The sequence below is a fragment of the Pongo abelii genome, chromosome 18 (assembly GCF_028885655.2).
Source record: "Pongo abelii isolate AG06213 chromosome 18, NHGRI_mPonAbe1-v2.0_pri, whole genome shotgun sequence".
Taxonomy (NCBI): Eukaryota; Metazoa; Chordata; class Mammalia; order Primates; family Hominidae; genus Pongo; species Pongo abelii.
The window spans coordinates 7674335-7697721 of NC_072003.2; the positions used below are offsets into that span (position 1 = coordinate 7674335).

Genomic DNA, 23387 nt, shown 5'->3' on the forward strand with positions numbered 1-23387 from the left:
TCAACAACCTCTTTATTTCCCTCATTGCTATTATCTTCATCTGTAATTCTCATCTTTATAATATCTTTTGAATGGTTCTTTAGGAGGATTACTCTTCCTAGAGTGTGCAAAACGGATTGCAGGGATGGTGAGAGGTGGGCGGAAATGTTGGAAAGGGGACAAGGTTGGAATTGGTAGCACTGATCTTGTTGAGAGAGGATTGGCCCTGGAAAAAGAAAGTAGCAATGGAGCAGGAAGTAATTAGACATAGAAGAGAGCTCTTCATGTGGGAGGTGAGGAGAATCGGTGATTGTGATTGTCTGTTAGGACTGAGGAAGGAGGAGGAGGATGCCCAGCTTTCTAAACTGTGTATTTGAGTGGATGGGGGTGACTTGCTGAAAACAAAGAATGGTTCGAGAAGAAAGATGTTGTGCTCATCTTGGAAATGTTGAGTTTTGGGCCCTTGTAGAAGACCCAGCTGAGATTTGTAGGTATGTATCAAATGGAGAATTCATCAGAGAGGCAATGATACTCAAAACCATGAGAGTGAAAGGTGCTTCCCTGGGAGAGAGGCAGGATAAAAAAATAAGATGGCCCAAAATTAGGATGGCCACACATCCCAGTTAGCCAGGATATTCCTGCCTTATACCTGTTGTTCCACCATAATTTCTAACAGCCACCCCCCCCCACTTTCACTTTTATGTGTCTCAGTAAACTGTATCATCACCCTACCCACGTGACAAGGTTGGGGAAATTCAGAGTTCATAGGAGGGCATAAGAACCCACTGAAAAAAAACCGAGTGTGAGCAGAAGGGTAGAAAGAAAAACCAGGGTAGTGTTGGGTAATGTATGCCAAGGGTAGAAAATTGACAAGAGAAGAATCATTCATGTCTAATGAGTCACAGAGGTGAAGTCATGCAAGTATCAAGAGCTGTGCATTGGATTTAGCTACTAAAAAAAAAAAAAAAAAAAAAAAAAGGCTTGATGACCTTGTAATCATGATGGTGGGAATATGCCAGAGACAGGTGGCTTTGAGGAGAAAATCATTGATGAGAAAGTAGAGACAGTCAGTTCCGCTAAGCTTTGCTGTGCAAGAAGGGGGATATGTTAGGGGAGTTTGCAGACATGGGCATGAGAGAACAAGAGAAGGTTCATGGGATGGGAGGCATTTGAGCATGCCTTAGTCCTGGAAAGGGGCCTGATGGAGAAAGCTTCAGGAGAGGGGGTGTCCACATGATAGAGCAGTGATCCCAAGGGAGAGAGAGCAGATGCAGGAAGGGACACCTTCCCTGTTAACAGGCAAGAAAGAGCAAGTTTGGGTGTAAGGAAGTCCGTAGGCTTTATGGCGGGGATTTGCAGAGAGTAGCATTTATTTTCTCCTCTGAGGTAGGAGGCATCTGAGAGGTGGGGGAGGTTGAAGATGGGAGGAAAGTAGACAATTGCTTTAAATAGCCACATGGAAAATGGGAGAAGGAATTGGCTCATTCAGAAGACTTTTATTGGGTGCCTTCTGTGCTCCAAGCCCTGGGAATCAACTAGAGAAGAAAACAATCCAATGGGACTGATATTCTCCTTGGAAAGAGAACAGTGACGGTGGTGGAGGCAGCAAAGGAAACTTTGGAGGCTGAAGACCCCTCCCCAACTTATAATGATGCGGCTGTGAGTGGTGAATGGTGGAGATTTTTTTTTTTTTTTTTGTACTAGAACTCAGCAGCTTGGGTCTAGACACAGAAAACGGACAACTTATGGTCTGGAGATGGCAGCACAAAAAGGAAGGTGAGTTGAAGTTCTGGGGGGAAAATAAATGGCAGGTAAAGTTATGGACCGTTTGATCAAATCTCGGTGTGAAATAAAGAGCATACTTAGGATATGTCTTTCGTTTTTTCTTCTTTTCCTCTGACATGCATTGCTATCATGAGTGTTCTTGAACAAATCTCTTTGGGGGCACACAAAACCATTTCTCTAAAAAAGGTGTTAAGTATAGGAACTCTGGGTCCAAAGGAGAACACATAATCAATTTAGGTAAATATTGCCAAATTGTCTATTGCATATTCCTCACCAGTTTGTGCTGCCTTCAGCAGCACCCAAAGCACCTCCTTCCCTTCACATACCCTTGCCAACATGGGCCATTATCTTTCTGAGTTTTACCAACTGGAGGAACAAACCAAAGGTCCTCATATTTTTCTGTGCATTCTGGTGATTGCTTGTCTCGGCGAGCGTCTTCTTTTTAAAATAATCTTGCTGGGAGACTTGTGGTATGCAATGTTGACTATGGAAGTATTTTAGGGGGCAGGTCAGAGAGGGGATGCCTGTCAGGTTGGGGCAAGGGGATTTGGGAAGTTTTTGGAGGAAATCAGATGGGAGACAATAGAATTTATCTGAGAGCTGGAGAAGAAGGGATAGATCCTAGAGACATTTTCATTTTTGTTGTATTTTATTTTTATAGATTTAGGATGTATAAGTACAAATTTCTCATGTGTATATATTGCGTAGTGATGAGGTCTAAGCATTTAGTGTACCCATCACTGGAATAGTGAACGTTGTACCCAAAAGGTAATTTTTCAACCCTCACCTCCCTCCCACCCTTCCATTTTTTGCGATCTCCAGTGTCTATTATTCCACTCTGTATGTCACATGTGCCCATTGTTTAGCTCCCAGTTATAACTAGAGATATGTTAGAAGTAAAATGAAATGGGCTTGGTGACCTTGCAGGAAGTCAGCGGGGAGTGATCAGCACTGTAGAGGATTATATCTTTGGAGTTTGAGTGACCATGCTAACTTTTAAACAGGAGGAATGATACAAAAGAAGATGCAGGTTTGGGGCTCTTTTCCAAGGTCTTGCCTTTACCTATTGGATGTCAACTATCTTTTTGGGTCATTGAACAGGAGCTGTTCCTCTTGGCTTGTGGCACAGATGAGTTTGCTTCTGTCATGCCACTGGGGACATGGGGTCCTGTGTGCTAGGCCAGGCATTGGGCTGATGTATGCCTGGGGCTACCGCATCTGCTGCTGCTGGAACTGGGTCTGCCCTGTGTCCCTTGGGATTCCAGCAAGTGGACTTCATTGCATTAGCATGCATTCACCTGGTCAGTTTCTTCACGGGCTGTTTATAGGGCACGGGTTTAATAGCTGTCTCCCCTGCTGCACTGCAAATTCCACAAGGGCAGAGACCACGTCTGGCTTGTCGATCATCCTCTCCTAGGAAAAGGCTCTGCAAAGTTTTCCTGTAAAGGGCCACACAGGAAATATTTCAGGCCTTTTGGGCTGTGCCATCTCTGTTGCTACTCAACTGCCTTTGTAGCGTGGAAGCTGCCTTGATTATATGTAAACAGATGGGTGTGACTGTGTTCCAATAATACTTTATTTATGGATGCAGAAATTTGAATTTCACATCATTTTCATGTGTCAAAGAATAGTATTCTTGTGATTCTTTTTCCCCAACCATTTAAAATTACAAGAGCCATTCTTAGCCTGTGAGCCATACGAAGACAGGCAGTGGGCCTGTGGTCTGAAAGCATAGTTTGTTGGTCCCGTCCTAAAGTTTAGCACAGGGCCTGTAATGGCAGTAAACACTCATTTCATATTGTGGAAGAAAAGAAAGAAGGTGCGTAAGTTGTGTTTTTGTGCTTGCTTTCTCCTGCAGAGTGGGTAAAGGGACGGTACTGAGGACTAGTAAAATGCAAAGATTTGGTATTGGTAGGTCTTCATCCTGCTCCTAATGCATAGTGTGACCTGGAGCCAGTTGGTGCAGCTCTTTGGGCCTCAGCTGTCCTATCTGTGTGGTGAGGAGAAGCCTAGCTTCATTAAGGGATGTGAAAATGCTTTTAAGACTGGGTGCAGTGGCTCATGCCTGTAATCCCAGAATTTTGGGAGGCTAAGGCGGGCAGATCATCTGAGGTTAGGAGATCTAGTGCAGCCTGGCCAACCTGGTGAAACCCCATCTTTACTAAAAATACAAAAATCAGCCAGGTGTGGTGGCAGGTGCCTGTAATCCCAGTTACTTGGGAGGCTGAGGCAGGAGAATCGCTTGAACTCGGGAGGTGGAGGTTGCAGTGAGCCGAGATCATGCCACTGCACTCCAGCCTGGGCAACAGAGTGAGACTCTGTCTCAAAAAAGAAAATGCTTTTACTCTCAAGCCCACTGAAAAGTGTTAAGTTATTACCCAAAGCAGAAGAAGCAGCACAATAGACCAGGAAGGTCTAAATCCTGACAAGCCAGTATTTATGCTGCAGCCAGCGCAGGGCTCAGCTGCAGAGGCAGCGAAATCCTAACAGTGAGCAGGAGGATTTGACATCTGGTGCCCAAGAAGTTTGTTAAGGTTGCCCAGTCACTTGCTGACATGTGCTAGCAAATTCTCATGCTTTCTCCAAAAAAAGGATCTACTATGGGCTTCGCTCCCACAACATTTTGGTAAATCTTCCAAGAAGATCTGCCTTTCTTCTTGTTAAAGGAAGCATTTGATGGGAGCCTGGATGAAATAGATATCAAATCTGAGTGACATTATGGCTGTTGTTAAACTAAAGCTGAACCTCTTAAACTTGGCATCAGTTGACTCTCCTCTTTGTCAGAAAACCTATGCAGGATGCCATGTGGTCTGGAGGACACAAAAGCACGATTGTGTCATTTCTTTCTGTATGGAGTCTGTGCAGTCAGACAGTTCTTTTCCATCTTGCTTTCTTCCTTGGATCAGGACAAATCCAATTCACTGAATGCATCAAGCCCCTTCTAGAAAAACAGCACGGGGCCGGACACAGTGGTTCACGCCTGTAATCCCAGTATTTTGGGAGGCTGAGGTGGGCGGATCACAAGGTCAGGAGTTCGAGACTGGCCTGGCCAACATGGTGAAACCGCGTGTCTACTAAAAATACAAAAATTAGCTGGACATGGCGTGTGCCTGTAATCCCAGCTACTCAGAAGGCTGAGGCAGGAGAATTGCATGAACCCGGGAGACAGAGGTTGCAGTGAGCCAAGATCGCACCACTGTACTCCAGCCTGGGCGACAGAGCGAGAATTTATCTTGGAAAAAAAAAAAAAGAAAAGAAAAACAGCACAACAAACAAGAAGAGTTCAGTGGTTACAATCAAATTTTAAAGCAACTGTCAAAGTACAAGCCACCACTAAGCAGAAGGTGGGATCTGGTTTTTGATTTGTTTTTTGAAGCATAATGGATCCTCTATGGTATGGGAATTTTAGGGGGAAAAAAAAGAGAACAATTTCTCCTTCTCTGCAGTACATTTACTGCTGCTATCACTCTCTTTCTACCCTGAAATGTTTCTGTTTCACCGCCATTCATCTCTCTTGATTGGTTTTGCTTTTTTTTTTTTCTTCTAAGATGTTGCTAAATTTGCGTGTAAAGTTTTGTTTATTCATTGGCGCTCGGTTGAAAGGTGCTGGATCATTAATCTAACTATTCAAGGTTAACCATGCTTTATGCTGAAATTGCCTTTTTATGGAACAGATTTCAAGGTTTTCCAAGAGTTGAGTGCTACCTCATTTTTGACATTTCAGCAATGAATCCTGTTTGAAATGTGATTTGAATCCAATCATCATCTTATTTGTGGAGGAAGATAAAAATAATATACAAATATTGCAGTAAAATTGCATTTTTCCTTGCCCCCTGTTTTGCATTTCAATTCAGCTAGATTCTGCTAGGGTGGCACCCAGCAATGGCATCCCTGCTTTAATTCTATCTTTCATTTTTTTCCCTCCCAGAAGGCTTAAACATATTTCCTTTCTATCTAACATAAGTTGTACAGGGCTTCTGAAGAGTGTGCATTGAAGAAATGGAGCTCACACAATTACTTCTATACCTTATTATGGAATCTGAGGGTATACAGGGCTCTGGAGGTCATCTAATTCGTCTCGTTTTGTAATTACAGAATTATTTCCTTGAAAGAACAAATGAAGAATCTCTTCTTCCAGTTCTCTTTGTAAGTGTGTGCACAAGTTTATAAGTGCCTCCATCTCAGAGTGTGTGGACGTGGCGTTTTAATTAAAGACCAAGGCTGCAAGCTTTGCTGTTTTCTCCGATCTGATATGGCCACAGTTCCCACGTCACATCATGGAGCTCTTGCTCAGCCCGTGACCTGGGAGGTTTCTTTTCTAACTAAAGTGTGCCTTTCCCTTAGAATTAGTCTGTAGGGGCTGGTACCAGGCAGCCTCTCTTAATAAACTCACATCCAGAGACTGCTCCATTTCTGTGTAAATGGTAGCCGTGTCCGAGTGGGTCTCACTCACCATATTTCAGCAGCACCCCCTTCCTGTTTGCTATCTACACATTCTCTCTCCCCTCATTAAAGTTTGGTCTTCCAAAGCTTTTCAAACTCTCAGACTCTCATTCACTCTAAAATATTTACAGATTAACCATGTTCAGTCTCAGCATGGTGTCACCATAGGAAGATGCTCTCAGTGTGGACAAGATAAAGCTGTTAAAGCTGATTGAGACAAGCTTTTTCATATTTAAATAATGGAAACAGGAACGGGCAGTATGCATAGTTAAGGACGTGGGTCTGTGTTCAAACTCTGCCTTTGCCACGTCCCAGCTGTGCCCATGACATTATTTAACCTCTTTTGCTTCAGTTTTTCCCATCTTTATTTTTGTTTTATTTTATTTTATTTTTTGAGACAGAGTCTCCCTCTTTTGCCCAGGCTGGAGTGCAGTGCCGCCATCTTGGCTCACTGCAATCTCCTCCTCCCAGGTTCAAGTGATTCTCCTGCCTCTGCCTCCCTAGTAGCTGGGATTACAGGCATGCACCACCACACCCGGCTACTTTCTGTATTTTTAGTAGAGATAGGGTTTTACCATGTTGGCCAGGCTGGTCTCAAACTCCTGACCTTAAGTGATCCACCTGCTTTGGCCTCCCAATGTTCTGGGATTACAGGAAGTTTTTCCCATCTTTAAAATGGACACAATAACAAACCTACTTTCTAACACTATTGGGAGAATAGAACAAGGTAATGCACAGAAAGTGATAAGCACAGTGACTCATGCATCATGTCTACACATCGTATTTAGCAAAAAGCTAAGCAAGTTATTCCCTTGCTGTGAATTATCAGATTCTAGTACCAGGGAACTGAAATACTAGTCTGGGGGAAGAGTATGCCAATGAGATCTTTGTATGGGACAGCTTCCCCAACATTAGCGTGGGAATTCCATTTAAGAACACATTTCTTCTTCTTCTTTTTTTTTTTTTTTTTTGAGATGGAGTCTCGCTCTGTCGCCCAGGCTGGAGTGCAATGGCGCGATAGCTCACTGTAAGCTCCGCCTCTTGGGTTCATGCCATTCTCCTGCCTCAGCCTCCCCGGTAGCTGGGACTACAGGCGCCCGCCACCACGCCTGTCTAATTTTTTGTATTTTTAGTAGAGACGGGGTTTCACCGTGTTACTCAGGATGGTCTCGATCTCCTGGCCTTGTGATCCGCCCGTCTCAGCCTCCAAAAGTGCTGGGATTACAGGCGTAAGAACACATTTCTAAGCTTCACACTGCTGTCCTGTTGTCATGATGATAGATCAAACTTACTGCAGCTTAGTTTGGGCAGGACATTTTAGCTGGGAACACCAATACCCGTAAAGGTCATGTTTACATTCTTGTGTGAGCCTTTCTTTAACCACTGAGTGTATTTTCTGTTATGACTTATCATCCACTTCTTGCTATGTATTGGCATGAGGGAGTCTGGGTCCTCCTCCATTTGTTCATCCAAAAATTACTGAATAACTAATTAACCCTGGTGCTGGGGATACACCAAACATGATTCCTGCACCTTTCCAAGCTTATATTTGGTGGAAAGGATAGAAAAAGCAACAACAACCAATAAATGGAAAAAGAAATAAAGCCATCACAGGTGGTAAGGTGTCTGTAATAGAAACCAATGCATCCCAAAGAGAGAAAAGAAGTTCTTTTAGTATCTCTAGTTGCTAAAATAGTGTCTGACACATGGTAGGAACTCAGTGATTATTCACTGAATAAATGTTTAGGGTAAATAGAATAGTTTAGGTAGGGGAATTCACAAAGATTCTCTGGGGATCTACTATTTGAGCAGAAATATAAAGAATTATTCATGAGATGATCAAGGGGCCAGATAGGGCTGGGAGGAAGGGAAGTATGGGTGGTGAGAAAGGCGGAGAACTGGAAAGATATCAGATTGATTGAGGAATTGCATAATAAAGAATCTCTATGGTTGAAAAGTAAAGAGAGAGGTGTTGGAGTAGTTATTGATTGCCCAAAGATGAAGCTCAGAGAGTACCCAGGAGCATGACTGGGGTCATAGGTTCTGGAGAGGAGCTTGGACTTTGAAATGCAAGGGGAAATGACTAAAGTCTTGGTAAAGTCAAAGTCCATTGGCAACCACTCAATGAACTTCAAATCCATGCCTTTTAGGGTTGGTGACCCTGAAGGTTGAAGAGTTGGCCTTGAGAATAAGGGAGTTCTTGTAAGTTCAACCACTGGCTTTCAGTTACAGCCTTCATCACATCACTCACCTCCTGTAAGCATCCATAGCCTTCATTTTCAATGGAGAAAAAAGAAGTTGAGATGCATTTCTCCCCATTGCTATTTTGGAATGCACTCAGAGCACTCAGCGCCTGCTGTTGTTCTCATTGGAATCTTGCTGTCCCATGCAACTTGACTTCTATTTACACTCCTTGGATTGGTATGTGCAAGTCTTGCTTGTGAGGGAAGAGCTACCCTAAATATAAAAGGACTTGATTAGGAAAAAAAAAAAAACCTTTTGAAGAGAGAGGTGTAAAAAAAATGAAGCCGTTAGCATCAACTTAAATTCAAGTTATTTGGGATGATACATCTGCTTGTAGGCTCATAAAACAAGCACCAGCTCAAGGTTATGTGTAACAAAGAAAATATCTAGCATTGCTCAGCTGTTTTAGGCTACCTAATTATATTTTTAGCTTCATGCCCTTGGGTTCTCTTTTCTTTTTTATTTGTTTTGAGGGTGTATAGTGGGCACCTGTCAATTCTGCAGCCCAGAATCCATGCCCCTACTTCTCTAAGAGTGTCCGTTTTTCCCTCTGGTGATCATTCCTCCCCATTCTCAGTCCTTGTGACTTCCAGGAGGGCTTCGTCTGTCTCAGTCTACAGGGAACAAGTGTGTGGCTTCCACTTGGCTCTGAGAAGCACTGTGTACCCCAGTCACTATGATTGTTGAAAGGTGAGCATGCGCACCTATCAGAACCAGTGACGTGAAGTTTGTGGAACATTTTTTTTTTTTTTTTTTCTGAGACAGAGTCTCGCTTTTGGCCAGGCTGGAGTGCACTGGAACGATTTCAGCTCACTGCAACCTCTGCCTCTCGGGTTCAAGCGATTCTTCTGCCTCAGCCTCCCAAGTAGCTGGGACTACAGGTGCATGCTAATTTTTTGTATTTTTAGTAGAGATGGAGTTTCACCATGTCAACCAGGATGGTCTTGAACTCCTGACCTCGTGATCCACCCGCCTCAGCCTCCCAAAGTTCTGGGATTACAGGTGTGAGCCGCCGTGCTTGGTCCTGTCTGTGGAATTTTTAAAATGTGTTTGAACTTGGGATATGTAGTTCTGAGGCTGTTGGCAGCCATTTTGACACCATGTGGAGCGTAGGAATGAAACTCACACTCACAGAAAGTGTGAAGAAGAGCAGAAAGAGAGAAATGAAGACCAAGGTTCAATGGCACCGTTTAATGGTGATTTAAAACATGTGTTTGTTTTTATTTTTCCTTATTATTTATTATTTTTAATTAATTTGTCTTTTAGTTGACAAATAAAAATTGTGTATATTTGTCATGTGGTATATATATAAAATGGAATACTACTCAGCCTTAAAAAGAAGGAAACCTGGCTGGGCACAGTGGCTCCCATGAGTAACCTCAGCACTTTGGGAGGCTGAGGTGGGAGAATTGCTTGAACCCAGGAGTTTGAGGCTGCAGGGAGCTATGATTGTGTCACTGCCTTCTAGCTTGGATGACAGGGCGAGATGCTGTCTCAAAAACAAAAACAAACAAAAAGGAAATTCCATCATTTGTGGCAATATAGATGAACCTGGAGGACATTCAGTTAAATAAACTAAGCGAGGCACAGACATACAAATACATCATCTCATTTATATGTGGAATCTAAAAAAAGTTGAACTCATAGGAGCAGAGAATAGAATTGCGGTTTCCAGGGGCTGACAGGTGGAGATAGAGAGTTCAGGAGATGTTGGACAATGACATCACTTGAAAGATCCCTGGATCCAGCTAAGCCTTAACCCTTTTATCCCTCTAACTATTGAGTTACCTAAACTAGTAAATTCCCTTTTTTTAATCTCTTCACCCAGCTTGGCTTTGCACTTTTGCCAGCTGCAACCAGAAAAGTTCAAACTGTGGCAGGGGTGCTCATCAGTACGTTCAGTTCATGAGGAGGACTCAGATGATGCATGCTGCAGGGATTCAGAAGGAGAATTGCTTTCCTTCTTCAGAAAGCCCATTTTTCTGTGTCTGTGGGCACAAGTTGGGAAAGGAGAGAATAATGAAACGACATGCACAGATGCATACAGGACTCTGCAGAGATGGTGCAGGCATTGTCAAGATGACCTGCCCACCACTAGCTAACTCATATATCCTTCATTTTTTGTGTGTGTGTTTCTTTCAAGACTCTTCAATCATGAAACTACATCTTTTATTTTCCTTGATAGTGCTCAAGAAAATGTGGTCATTAAGTTTATCATCATGAAAGCAGGCACCTGGTTTCTGAAATACTAGATTTCTTCATGTGCATCATCTCTGTGGTTTTTCAGAACTCTAAAATGAAGGTCCACTTAGTCCAATTGCTGTTCTAAGAACCTGTGATCTTTTAATCTTGGATGTCTCTACCTAAACTATGGTATGAGGGTGGTGTACTAACAATCAACTGAAGTCGAATGACAAGAGTAAACATGAGGTAGGTTTTTCTCAGTGCTAATCAATGACTACCCTCATGCTCAAAAATTCAGCTCAGGCTATAGCCACCAGACAAATGATGGGCCAGAGAGGCTCAGGGACTCAAAGACATGACGCTGTACTCAGGAGAAATCAAGCTATGGATTGGTAAGTCTCAGAATAAAAATTGATGCTGTCTTCCCAGGATTTGGGATAATAGGATTGTACCTCTTTGAGCTACTTATGTGTACTGCCATCTGAGTCACTGTCTCAGCATTTCCAGCAGAAATGCAACAGGGCTGGTGAAATGTCCAGGAGCGAATGACTTGTAAGCCGATAGGAAGGCCAGGGAAACTGTGTTTGGACTAAATTGCTTTTAGTCAGGAGCTCCGTCTTCTCATGGCTGTGAACTGATGGATACCTGAGAGAAGCCCCAGCTGAAAGCCGTGTCTGCACTGTTGCTCTCTAAGTGGATGCTAATCCATTAATTAGAAGGTTTGCAGTTATCTTTGGCGCTTTATGTGTGCATATATTAGTGTTTCTATTTATGCACATGCAACGGATGTATTTACTTATCCATAAACCTGAGTCTTTCCACCTACCTCTTAGAGGTGCCATTCTAATTATTTTCTGGTTTAGAGGTGGAAAGGCAAAACCTGCCCCTCCCAAACCCCAAATCCTGAACTTGAGTGGAGCTGTGGTGATAATACTGAACTGAAGGGCTGCGCAGGTACCTAGTGTTTTACTTTGTGCCAATTATTTGTTAATGCGTGTATTAATTTTTTAAAAAATGTATTGGATGACTTCAGTGTGCTGGGCCCTGTGTTTGTTTCTGGGAATAAAATAGAGAACAAAACAGAGAAGGTGTCAGCCCTTTTGCCACTTATAATTTAGGGAGGGACTGAAAAAAAAAGCATGGAAGAAACATATCAGATAGTTATGATTTAAATTATTTAAATAAAATAAACTACGAATTAAAATTAGATGATGTGACAGTATATGGCTAGGTGAATCTCTAAGCTTAGGTTATAAATGATGACTTTTACAAAGAGACTACCCTTAAGTTAAAATCTGTATTGTAAGTGGGGAGCACCTATAAATATCGGGGCGGGGGGTAGTTTTGAGCAGGCAGATCAATTAGTGCAAAGGTCCTGGGGTAGGTAGGAGGCTGGAGTGGTTTGGGAACCAAGAAAGAGCCAGGCCAGGGTTGCATTTCAGTGGATGATGGGGAAGGCAGCATGGAATGAAGTGGAGAGGTGAGTGGGAGACAGGCTTGTGGGGCCGGGTTTCTCAACCTCAGCACTACTGACATTCGAAGCTGGAGAATGCTCTTTGGTGGGGGCTGTCCTGTGTATGGTAAGATGTTCAGCAGCCTCTCTAGCCTCTACCCACTAGATGCTAGTACCTCGCACTCCTCCAGTTGTGACAATAAGAATGTCTCCAGACGTTTGCCAAATGTCCCCTCCAAATGTGACAAAATCTCCCTTGGTTGAAAAACCACTGAAATTGACCTTGCCTGCAAGAAATTTGAGTTTATTCTAGGATACATGGAAAGCCACTGGAAGTTTGAAGCAATTAAGTATCATGATTTGGGCCAGGCATGGCGGCTCAAGCCTGTAATCCCAGCACTTTGGGAGGCCGAGGCGGGCGGATCACGAGGTCAGGAGATCGAGACCATCCTGGCTAACACAGTGAAACCCCATCTCTACTAAAAATACAAAAAAAATTAGCCAAGCATGGTGGCAGGCGCCTGTAGTCCCAGCTACTGAGGAGGCTGAGTCAGGAGAATGGCGTGAACCTGGGAGGCGGAGCTTGCAGTTAGCCGAGATCACGCCACTGCACTCCAGCCTGGGCAACAGAGCAAGACTCTGTCTCAAAAAAAAAAAAAAAGTATCATGATTTGATTTACATTTTAAAAGATCATTCTGTTTGCTGTAGGCAAATGGGTTGCAGGAAGGCAATGTGGAAAGGAAAAATGTTCATGGTCCCAGAGAGAGGTTATAATTGCCTTGATGGAAGGTGATAATCATGGGAACAAAGTTCTGTAGGCAGATATGATCTGGATAAAGCTGGCAGAATTTATTTGTGGACCAGATGGGTGGGCAGGGAGAGCAGGAGAAAATTAAGTACAATTCTTAGATTTTTAAGTAACAAATAGGATACCCCTCCCATCCTCGAAGAGCTCACACTGAAGTGAGGGAAAACAAACATATATATTGCACTCATTACAGTGTGCTCTAATAAATGCATGAACAAAATGTTTTGGCAGCACTAGGGAGAGAGTGAATAATTCTTTCAGAGAAAGTTAGGGAAGATTGCTCGGAGGGTGTAAAAGCTTTTGAAGAATAAGTAGGATTTTTCTAAGTGGAGAAGGAGCTCAGTTTCCTGGTCTATACTAAGAGGAAACCATAGGAGATAATCCCTCTTCAATAATTCAAACTGCTGTCAAGGAAAATTATTCCCAGAGTGACTCTGTCCTATGGCCTGGGGGGGGAAACTGGGGTGAATGTCCTAAATTGTTGTCTTTGAAAAGACTGTTTTTAAAATTTGTGACCCAACGTAGCCTTTTACTGGTTAACTCTAAGTATTTAAGATGTTTTGCAAGTGTTTTAACTGAAGACACTGAGTCTTATTTTGTCTTCATTGAATTTCAAAGAAGCGTCTGTAGTAAGAAGAATGTTTACACAGTTTTTCTAGATAACTGTTTGTTTCCTGGACCATAGAGTACCTTAAATATGTTACATTATATAATTTACTAATAGTAATACAATTTTATGAAGAAATCTAGAGGTAAGAAATTCCACATTATGTATTTCTATCTCTGGAATAATAATTACTGTTTTCATTTGTAAAAGAGATTGTAAGGGAAATAAAATGTAAAGTTAAAGCTAAATGTCATTGTATTCTATGCTTGCTGTAAGGTCAAAATATGTGATCCTGATGGAATATGGTAGTATCCCCTTTGCTCTCCTCCGCGCACTGAGGAACACTTTCCTGGGACTAATAGACCCCCCTAATGGGATGCATACAGTGCCTCAGAGTAGATGTTGTTCCATAAATATTTGGGGGCACTCCAGACTGGGACCTTGAGAACTAGATGGTATGCTAAATTCCCTCCTTCCTTTGCAGGAATTAAAAAGCATCCCTCAAATTGACAAGAAAATTGGATAATAAATTAACCATTTACAGTTTAGTAAATATATGCACAATTGAAGTTCCACGTCATGGGGCATATTTTTATCAGACGCAACACCGGATGAAGGATAAAACATATGACCCACCCTCTTCTGTCATGAATGAACAATGGACTGAAGTCTTTCATAATTGCTTGTTTCAAGATGCTCACTAAATCAGACAAGGAACTCCTGTCTTGTGTCTTTAAGGGAGGTTGAGCAATAGGCTGGGACACTGGAGTAAATGGGGCACTCTGCCGTACTTACACTTTCCTTTGAAATTTGTGTTTGGGAGGCTTTAACTATGAGTATATTTTGCAGCCAAATGCAGTTAGCTTTTTGACTAATGGAGCTGGTGTGAATTTTACCCCTCCATTTGTAGATGCAGAAATGTCACATTATTTCATTTTTCTAAAACAAATTAAATGACTCTGAGCATCCAGTCATTAGGGTTTTAAGAAACTCAATCACAACTATGAGTATAGGGAATGGGGATGAACAGTATCCCTTTCCCGTATGCTAGATAGACAGTCACCTGTGGAGCTTAGCAGTGTTTCGGATACAGGGAAGGACAGCTGGTCTTTGAGATATCGTGGGCATTTGGGTGTTAGGATTCTTATTACTTAAACCTGCCCAGTCCCTTTAAAAAGGGACCACTTTGCAAATTCTGAGCCATGCATGGAACAAGAAATCTTTCTTAATATTTAGATGCTTCATGCATTCAAATCCTTGAAGACCCACCACATGCCCTGCAGCCTTCTCAGTTCCCATTCAATCTTGGGGTATCTCCCCTTTCTGAGAATTCGCTGCTGTTGCTGACCTCCTTCCACTCATTTCCTTCCATCTTCTCTTACTTTCTTAATATCCCACATTATCTCTGCTCACTGTGTCTTTAGAAACACAACACTTTTCTTTAAGGAAAGGCAAGGCTATGGTTTCCTTACCTCATCATGTTATGTTAGAGGTCCAAATGTTTTATGGGTGACCAATTAATTCATCATGTCATCTGGATGACTGTTGAAAGCAAAAGCGGGATCATTGTAAGAACTGTGTCAGGAAACCAGCAAAACCAGCCCTGTCCCAGGCAAACTGGGAATTATGATCTCTCTCTGGAAGGAAAGAAGAAGAAAAGTGGGAGAGGTAGCCTGTTCTTTTTCCAACAAGAATCTTGGAAGGCGTTTTCATTTTGGAAACTGTTTAGAAGACTGTACTAAACTGTCACTCCTTATTACCAACATGCATAGCATCCTACAATGCAGACATCCATGACTGTGCATCTCCACTGCTTCAAACAGGGCACTAGTGTTCCAAGCTTTGTGTTTCTATTGCCAGCCCTGAACGCAAAAATATGGGATCCTGAGTTCAAATCAGGCTCAGAAGTTGGCGTATTGTTTGACCTTGAGCAATCTGCTTAATTTCATAGTGTTTGTTTGCTCATCTGAAAACAAAAGGGATAATGCTGATCGAGGCATATTGTGGAGATTAATTAGTTTCTGAAGTGCTGAGATCAACAGATGAAAGGCTTTAAGTGGAAATTATTTTGTTTTTAAAGGAGTAATCGATGCATGTGAATAAAAGAGAACTTACTGAACTGAATTACAGGCACTTGGCTGCTGGTGGGAGTGGGGGAAGAAAGAATATTGCTTCTTGCAAAGAACCTTAAATTTACCCCCCAAAATAGCAGTGGGAAAATTGCTTTTTTTGTGATTCTGAAAGGATGAGAAATTATGCAAAAGAAACGAGCTAGAATAAGAGGAGAATATATGCAGTTAAGACATATTTCAAAGTAACTTTCCTGGATAAACAACTAGGTATCTAATCTATCTATCTATCTATCTATCTATCTATCTATCTATCTATCTATATTAGGTATATATATCATATATATGATATATAAATATATTAGATAGTGTGTGTGTATGTATGTGTGTGTGTGATATATATATCTGATATATATCAGATATATATCATATATATTATATATTAGATATATATATCATATATATGATATATATCAGATATATATGAGATATATATATCATATATATGAGATATAAATATATTAGATAATGTGTGTGTGTATGTATGTGTGTGTGTGTATATATATATACTCCACCAGTCATCTGTGATTAGGTCCTTAGCCAAGTGCTTATCTACCAAAACAGCTTAGCCATGATCCCCAGAAAGCCTTAATGACCCCTAAGTCCTTGGTGAAAAGGTCAGTTTGGGAATGAGAAACTAGCTGTTTAAATATCTCACAGCTGTGTATCATGGTGAGAAAACTAGCACTATTGAGCATGTTACTGTTTAAAACCACTTTTGCTCTTGTTACATTTGGTCTTTTCTCCAATAAATACTATTATTGCCCTTGATGTACAGATGGGAGAATGATAATCAGGGAAATTAAATGGCTAGCCAATGGCCATTTGTTTAGTTAGGTGGTATAGGCAATATTCTGACCTCAACATTATGACTCAAAAGACTCTGAGTATTTCACTGTCAGGGAAAGGTCTACTAAAGATATGGTGACATTCAGCTGGCATATGGAAATGAATTATTTTCTAAGGATTACAGAAGAATTGGAATGAAGACAGGATTTTTTTGTCAAAGAAAATAAAAAGTTCTGACTATTAAACGAATGCATTTTTATCATAGACATGGTGGAAAATGCCAACAAAGTCGGATTTCAAAATTTGCTTAAAGTCTCCTTAGTCAAATGAAAACTCTGTCAAAGCCATGTTATACTTCTTCTTAGTCTTTTATCCATGCATTTTAATAATATAATTATGGTCATGTTATCCCAAATTCTTTTCAAATGTTGTTTTAATGGCTCTGTGACTTTCTACCTTGTGACTATGGCATGGTTGTTTTGACCTTTTTTTCATTTTTTATAGATATTTAAGTTCTTACTTTTTTTTTACTTTTATAATTAGATCTGTAATGAGTTTTTTTCTGTGAAAAAACATATAATCATATAGAGTTATTACCTTACTACAGATTCATAGCATTTGGATTATTGCATCTTGGGAAATAAATATTGTAGTGTTCCTTGTGCATATATCAAGTTTATATCAATACCATCTATATACTTCTATATCAAATTTTATAAATTAAATATGTGCAATTTATTGTGTACCAAATATATTTCAATAAAGCTGTTTTTTAAAATGAGAGCCTTGCACAGTAGCTCACGCTTGTAATCCCAGCAGTTTTGGGAGGCTGAGGCTGGCGGATTGCCTGAGCTCAGGAGTTCATGACCAGCCTGGGCAACACAGTGAAACCCCATCTCTGCTAAAATACAAAAAATTAGCTGGTCATGGTGGCGCGCACCTGTAGTCCCAGCTACTTGGGATGCTGAGGCAGTAGAATTACTTGAATCTGGGAGGTGGAAGTTGCAGTGAGCTGAGATCGCACCACTGCACTGCAGCCTGGGCGACAGAGCAAGACTCCATCTCAAAAAAAAAAAAAAAAAAAAAAAAAAAAAAGACAACTAACACCTTTACTCTTATGGCAGTAACAGAGTAGCTTGTTGTGGAGTAATCCTGTCATAGATAGCAATTATAAATTCTAGATAGGATACTAAAAAATCACCTTCTGTTTGATGGTACTCCCCAACAACCATAAGTACGCAGAAATGGAAGGGGCTTTGACCCTGGAAAGAGAGGTACTGTAACTTGCTAAAATGAGATGTATTTGGTATTGACCCCCAAAGTACACCCCAATCCATGTGGTGCAAGGAAGATGAGACTCAGGAAGGCTACAGTCTTACTGAGTTTGAGAAATAAAAGACAGATGTCCAGAATAGTTAGAAAGTATCAATGAAAGACAGATAGATAGACTAGGAAGGAAGATGCAGATTTACCTATAAAATCTTCACAGATTCTGGTGGATCTCTGAAGCATGTTTATATAAAAGAGGCTCTAGGGGAGCCCTTGGGAAGCCATAGCTGGACGACTGAAAGAACCGAGTGGATACTCAAAGTGCTAAACAGACAGAGGATGCAGAATGGGAGTGTGAATCCAGCAAGTTAACTGCCTGCTATAACAAAAATCAGCACTCTTCTGAGTAAGTTAACAAAATTAGCCTCCTTAATGTATTATCCATGATGTCCTTTTAAATAAAACTTACTAGATGTGTGAAGAAACAGAGAAACATAACTCATACTCATGAGAAGAAGCAGTTAACCCTGACATAAGCAAAATGTTGGAATTAACAGATAAGGACTTTGAAACAGCTGGTATAAATGTGAATAGTAATTAAAGAAATAACTAGTTATATAAAAATGAAAATTTTAGAATTACAAATAAAATATTTGAAATGACAGTTTTATTAGATGGGCTAAACAGGAGAATGGGGACAACACAACAGATCAGTGAATTTAATTAGGATTAATGTATATTATTAAATTTGAAAAAAAAAGAGCAAATGATTTGATTATTAACAGAAGACGAGTGATTTACAGGATAATATCAAATGTATACAGCCTGTAGGTACTTGGAGTCCCAGAAAGAGGAAAGAGAAAATAATGCATAAGTAATAGTTGAAACTTCTTCAAATTTGATGAAATATTTTCAAGAAGCTCAAGAAACTTCAAGCAGGCAAAATATAAAGACAAGCACACCTAGTATGATTTTAATTTCCACTCATAGTCACAGTGATGAAAATAAAAGATAAAAACATCTTGAAACCAATCAGAGTGAAAAAGAGACATTTCGTACATGAGGCATAGTGATATTAGTGATGGTCAGCTTCTCATCAGAAATAGCGGAAGCAAGAAGACAATATAATGACATATTTTAATGATTGACAAAGAAATCTTCCCACCCTGAATTCTGTTTTCATAAAAAAATCCTAAACAGAAATTAATAGGAAGATGTATTCAGACAAATGAAAATAGATGTTTTATTACCATTAGTCCTATACTATAAGAACAGTAGCTTTAAAGGGGATCTTTAGAGTGAAAGGAAATGATGCTAGGTGAAACTTAAAGAGAAGAACGAAGAGCAGGGAACATGGTAAATACGTGGATAATATAAAAGGTTATAATGCTTCTTTGAAAATATGTAACTGTTTAAAGAAAGATGACATCACTGTTTTTTGGAGTTTGTAACATAGGTAGACAAAAACGATGAGAATGTGAAGCAAAACTATACTGTTGAAAATTTCTTACACTTGACACGAAGTAGCACTGTATTAATGCTAAATAGACTGTGCTTGTTAAGATTACATAGTTAATTCTGGGAGCAACTACTAAAAATATTACAAAAGTGTATAGTGAGAAAGATACAGAAGGAACTAAAATGAAATAATACAAATAACACTTAACCCAAAATGAGACTGAAAAGGGGGAATAGAGAAACAACAGCATAACAAAAACAATAGTAACAAAAAACAAACAGAAATTAAAGAGCAAACGATAAACATAAGTCCAACTCTGTCAATCACTACATTAAAGGTAAGTGGACTAAACATTCAAATTAGAACACGATTATCAGGCTGGATTTTTAAAAAAGAGCCATCTGCATGCTGTGTACGAGAGATGCACTCTAAATACAAAATACAAAACTCAAGTAGGTTGAAATGAAAGAACAAAAAACAATATACACTCTAAACATAGCAATCCCAGAAAAGTCAAGCGTTGCTATATTAATATCAAAAAAGTCTGCTTCAAGACAAAAGATGGTATTATCAGAAATAAAAGGGAAATTTCATAGTGAAAAATATGAGTCATCAGGAGGATATAAAAATCATGATGTTTATGCCTAATAACAGAGCTTCAGATAAATGAGGAAAAACTAACAGAACAGAAAAATTCAGTAAGGATATAGATGATATATTAGTCCATTCTCATGCTGCTCTAAAGACCTGCCTGAGACCAGGTAGTTTATAAAGGAAAGAAGTTTAATTGACTCACAGTTCTGCATGGCTGAGGAGGCCTCAGGAAACTTACAATTATGGCAGAAGCGTAAGCAAACACGTCCTTCTTCACATGGTAGCAGGAAAGAGAAGTGCTGAAGAAAGGAGCAAAGCCCCTTAGAAAACCATCAGATCTCATGAGAACTCACCATCATGAGAACAGCATCAGGGTCACTGCCCTCATGGTTCAATTACTTCCCATCGGATTTCTCCCATAACATACGTGGATTATGGGAAGTACAACTCGAGATCTGGGTACAGCCAAAGCATATCATTCTGCTCTTGGTCCTTCCCAAATCTCATGTCCTCACATTTAAAAACACAATTATTCCTTTTCAACAGTCCCCCAAAGTCTTAACTTCTTCCACTATTAACCCAAAAGTCCAAGTCCAAAGTCTCACCTGAGACAAAATAAGTCCATTCTGCCTATGAGCCTATAAAATCAAAAGCAAGTTAGGTACCTCCTAGATACAATGGGGGTAAAGGCATTGGGTAAATACATCCATTCCAAATGAGGGAAATTGGCCAAAACAAAGGGACTACAGGTCCCATGGAAGTCCGAAATCCAATAGGGCAGTCCTTAAACATTAAAGTTCCAAAATGAACTCCTTTGACTCCATGTCTCACTTCCAGGTCATGGTGATGCAAGAGGTGGGCCCCCATGGCCTTAGGCAGCTCTGCCCCTATGCCTTTGTGGGGCACAGCCACCCTTCCTCCTGCTTTCATGGGCTGGCATTGAGTGTCTGCAGCTTTTCCAGGTGCACAGTCCAAGCTGTCGCTAGATCTATCATGCTACCATTCTGGGATCTGGAGGATAGTGGCCCTCTTCTCATAGCTTCACTAGGCGGTGCTCCAGCGGGACTCTGGGGGCTCCAGCCCCACATTTCCCTCCTGCATTGTCCTAGCAGAGGTTCTCCATGAGGATTCTTCCCCAGCAGCAGACTTTTGCCTGGATATCCAGGCATTTCCACACATCCTCTGAAATCTAGGCAAAGGTTCCCAAACCTCAGTGCTTGTCTTCTGTGCACCCACAGGACCAATACCACGTGAAAGCTGCCAAGGCTTGGGGCTTGCACCCTCTGAAGCAATGGCCTGAGCTGTACCTTGGCCCCTTTTAACCATGGCTGGAGCTGAAGCAGCTGGGATGCAGGAGACCATGTCCCGAGGCAGCACAGAGCAGGGTGGCCCTGGGCCTGGCCCATGAAACCACTTTTCCCTCCTAGGCCTCTGGTCCTGTGATGGGAGGGGCTGCCATGAAGGTGTCTAACGTGCCCTGGAAACATTTTCCCCATTGTCTTGGTAATTAACATTCAGCTCCTTGTTATTTACACAGATTTCTTCCACCAGATATCCTAAATCATCTCTCTCAAGGTCAAAGTTCCACTGATCTCTAGGGCAGGGGCAAAATGCCACCAGTCTCTTTGCTAAAACACAGCAAGAGACACCTTTGCTCCAGTTCCCAGGAAGTTCCTCTTCTCCATCTGAGACCACCTCAGCTGGGACTTCATTGTCCATATCACCATCAGCATTCAACAAGTCTCTAGGAAGTTCCAAACTTTGCACATCTTTCTGTCTTCTTGTGAGCCCTCCAAACTGTTTCAACCTCTGCCTGTTACCCAGTTCCAAAGTTACTTCCACATTTTTGGGTATCTTTACAGCAGTGCACCCCACTACCTCAATACCAACTTAGGTATTAGTTCATTCTCAAGCTGCTATGAAGAAATACCTGAGACTCAGTGATTTATAAAGAAAAGAGGTTTAATTGAATCACAGTTCCACATGTCTAAGGAGGCCTCAGGAAAGTTACAGTCATCATGGAAGGCACCTCTTCACAGGGCAGCAGGAGAGAGAATGAGTGCCCAATGAAGGGACAAACCCTTTGTAAAACCCCCAGATCTCCTGAGAACTCACCCACTATCACGAGTACAGCATGAGGGTAGCCAGCCCCACAATTCAATGACCTCCCACCAAGTCCCTCCCACAACATGTGAGGATTATGAGAACTGCAATTCAAGATGAAATTTGGGTGGGGACACAGCCAAATCATATCAGATGATTTGAACAACACTATCTACCAACTTGACCTATGACATTTACAGAATAATGTATCCAACAACTACAGCATGCACATATTTTCAAGTGCTCATGAAATATCCCTTCAAACTAGACCACATGTTGGGTATAGAATCTTAATGCATTTAAATTTTTGAAATATTGTTAACTATGTTTTCTGGCAACAATGGAATAAAATTATGAGTCAGTAATAATGTATCTATAAAAGTACCAAAATTTTGGAAATTAAATAGAATACTTCTAAATGACTCTCACATTAATGCAGATATCACAAGAGAAATTAGAAAATATATTGGACTGAATGATCATAAATCAAAGCTTATGGGATCCGGCTAAAAAAGAGAGCGAATGTATAGCTATAGATGCTGTAAATTTACTGGTTGAAATGTTAGAGTGATTTAAAGTGAATAATCCAAGTTTCTCCTTTGAAACTAGAAAAAAAGAAAATTAAACCCAATATAATAAAAGGATGGGAATAGTGAAGATAACAGAAATCAGGCTGGGCATGGTAGCTCATGCCTATAATCCCAGCACTGTGGGAGGCTGAGGCGGGCAAATTACTTGAAATCAAGAGTGATTTCAAGTGAAATCACTTGAAATCTGGCCAACACGGTGAAACCCTGTCTCTACAAAAAATTCAAAAATTATCCAGGCGTGGTAGGCGCTTGTAGTCCCAGCTACTCAGGAGGCTGAGGTGGGAGAATCACGTGAACATAAGAGGCAGAGGTTGCAGTGAGCTGAGATTGTGCCACTGCATTCCAGTGACAGAGTGAGACTCTGTCTCAAACAAACAAACAAAATCAGCATTGATAGTACCTGATGGTGTTGGATTGAAATTGGAGCTGTCAGTATCAATTTAGTCTTTTTAAAGTATATATATAATTATAGAAATACCCAAGACGTGGAAACTCCAGGAGTAATCAGCACACCTAGCCCCCAGATCTTCCTTTCTAAATATCATTAATCATTAAAAGGAACCAAAACTTATTGGAGAAAGGGTGATTCCCGAATTGGGGCAAGGAAAGAATGATATGAACCTGGAACAGCTCTTTCTTTTTGCCAGACAGTCAGGAATACTCAAAGAATGATGGGAGCATGTCCAAAGGACACAGGCCTCAGCTTCAAATGCTAACCAGTGGCCAGATCTGGGATAATCTGAGTATCAAAATGTAAATAATAGCAAGAGATTGGAGCTCACTGAATGAAAGGCAAATGCATAAGTGTACACTGATATAAATAAATAAGAAAAGGAAAAATTCTTCCTTACAATATAAACACTACTACCAACTTACAAGTATAACTCACACCTGTGAAAATGAGTTAGGGTAACTTCACTTATGATAACCTCACTAACACTGGACTGTGA

General features: G+C 40.9%; 1 protein-coding gene across 20 annotated transcripts in view; it reads left to right on the forward strand.

Moving 5' to 3' along the window:
• RBFOX1 (RNA binding fox-1 homolog 1) overlaps positions 1-23387 on the forward strand; it is a 2503848-nt gene that overhangs the window by 1154498 nt on the left and 1325963 nt on the right.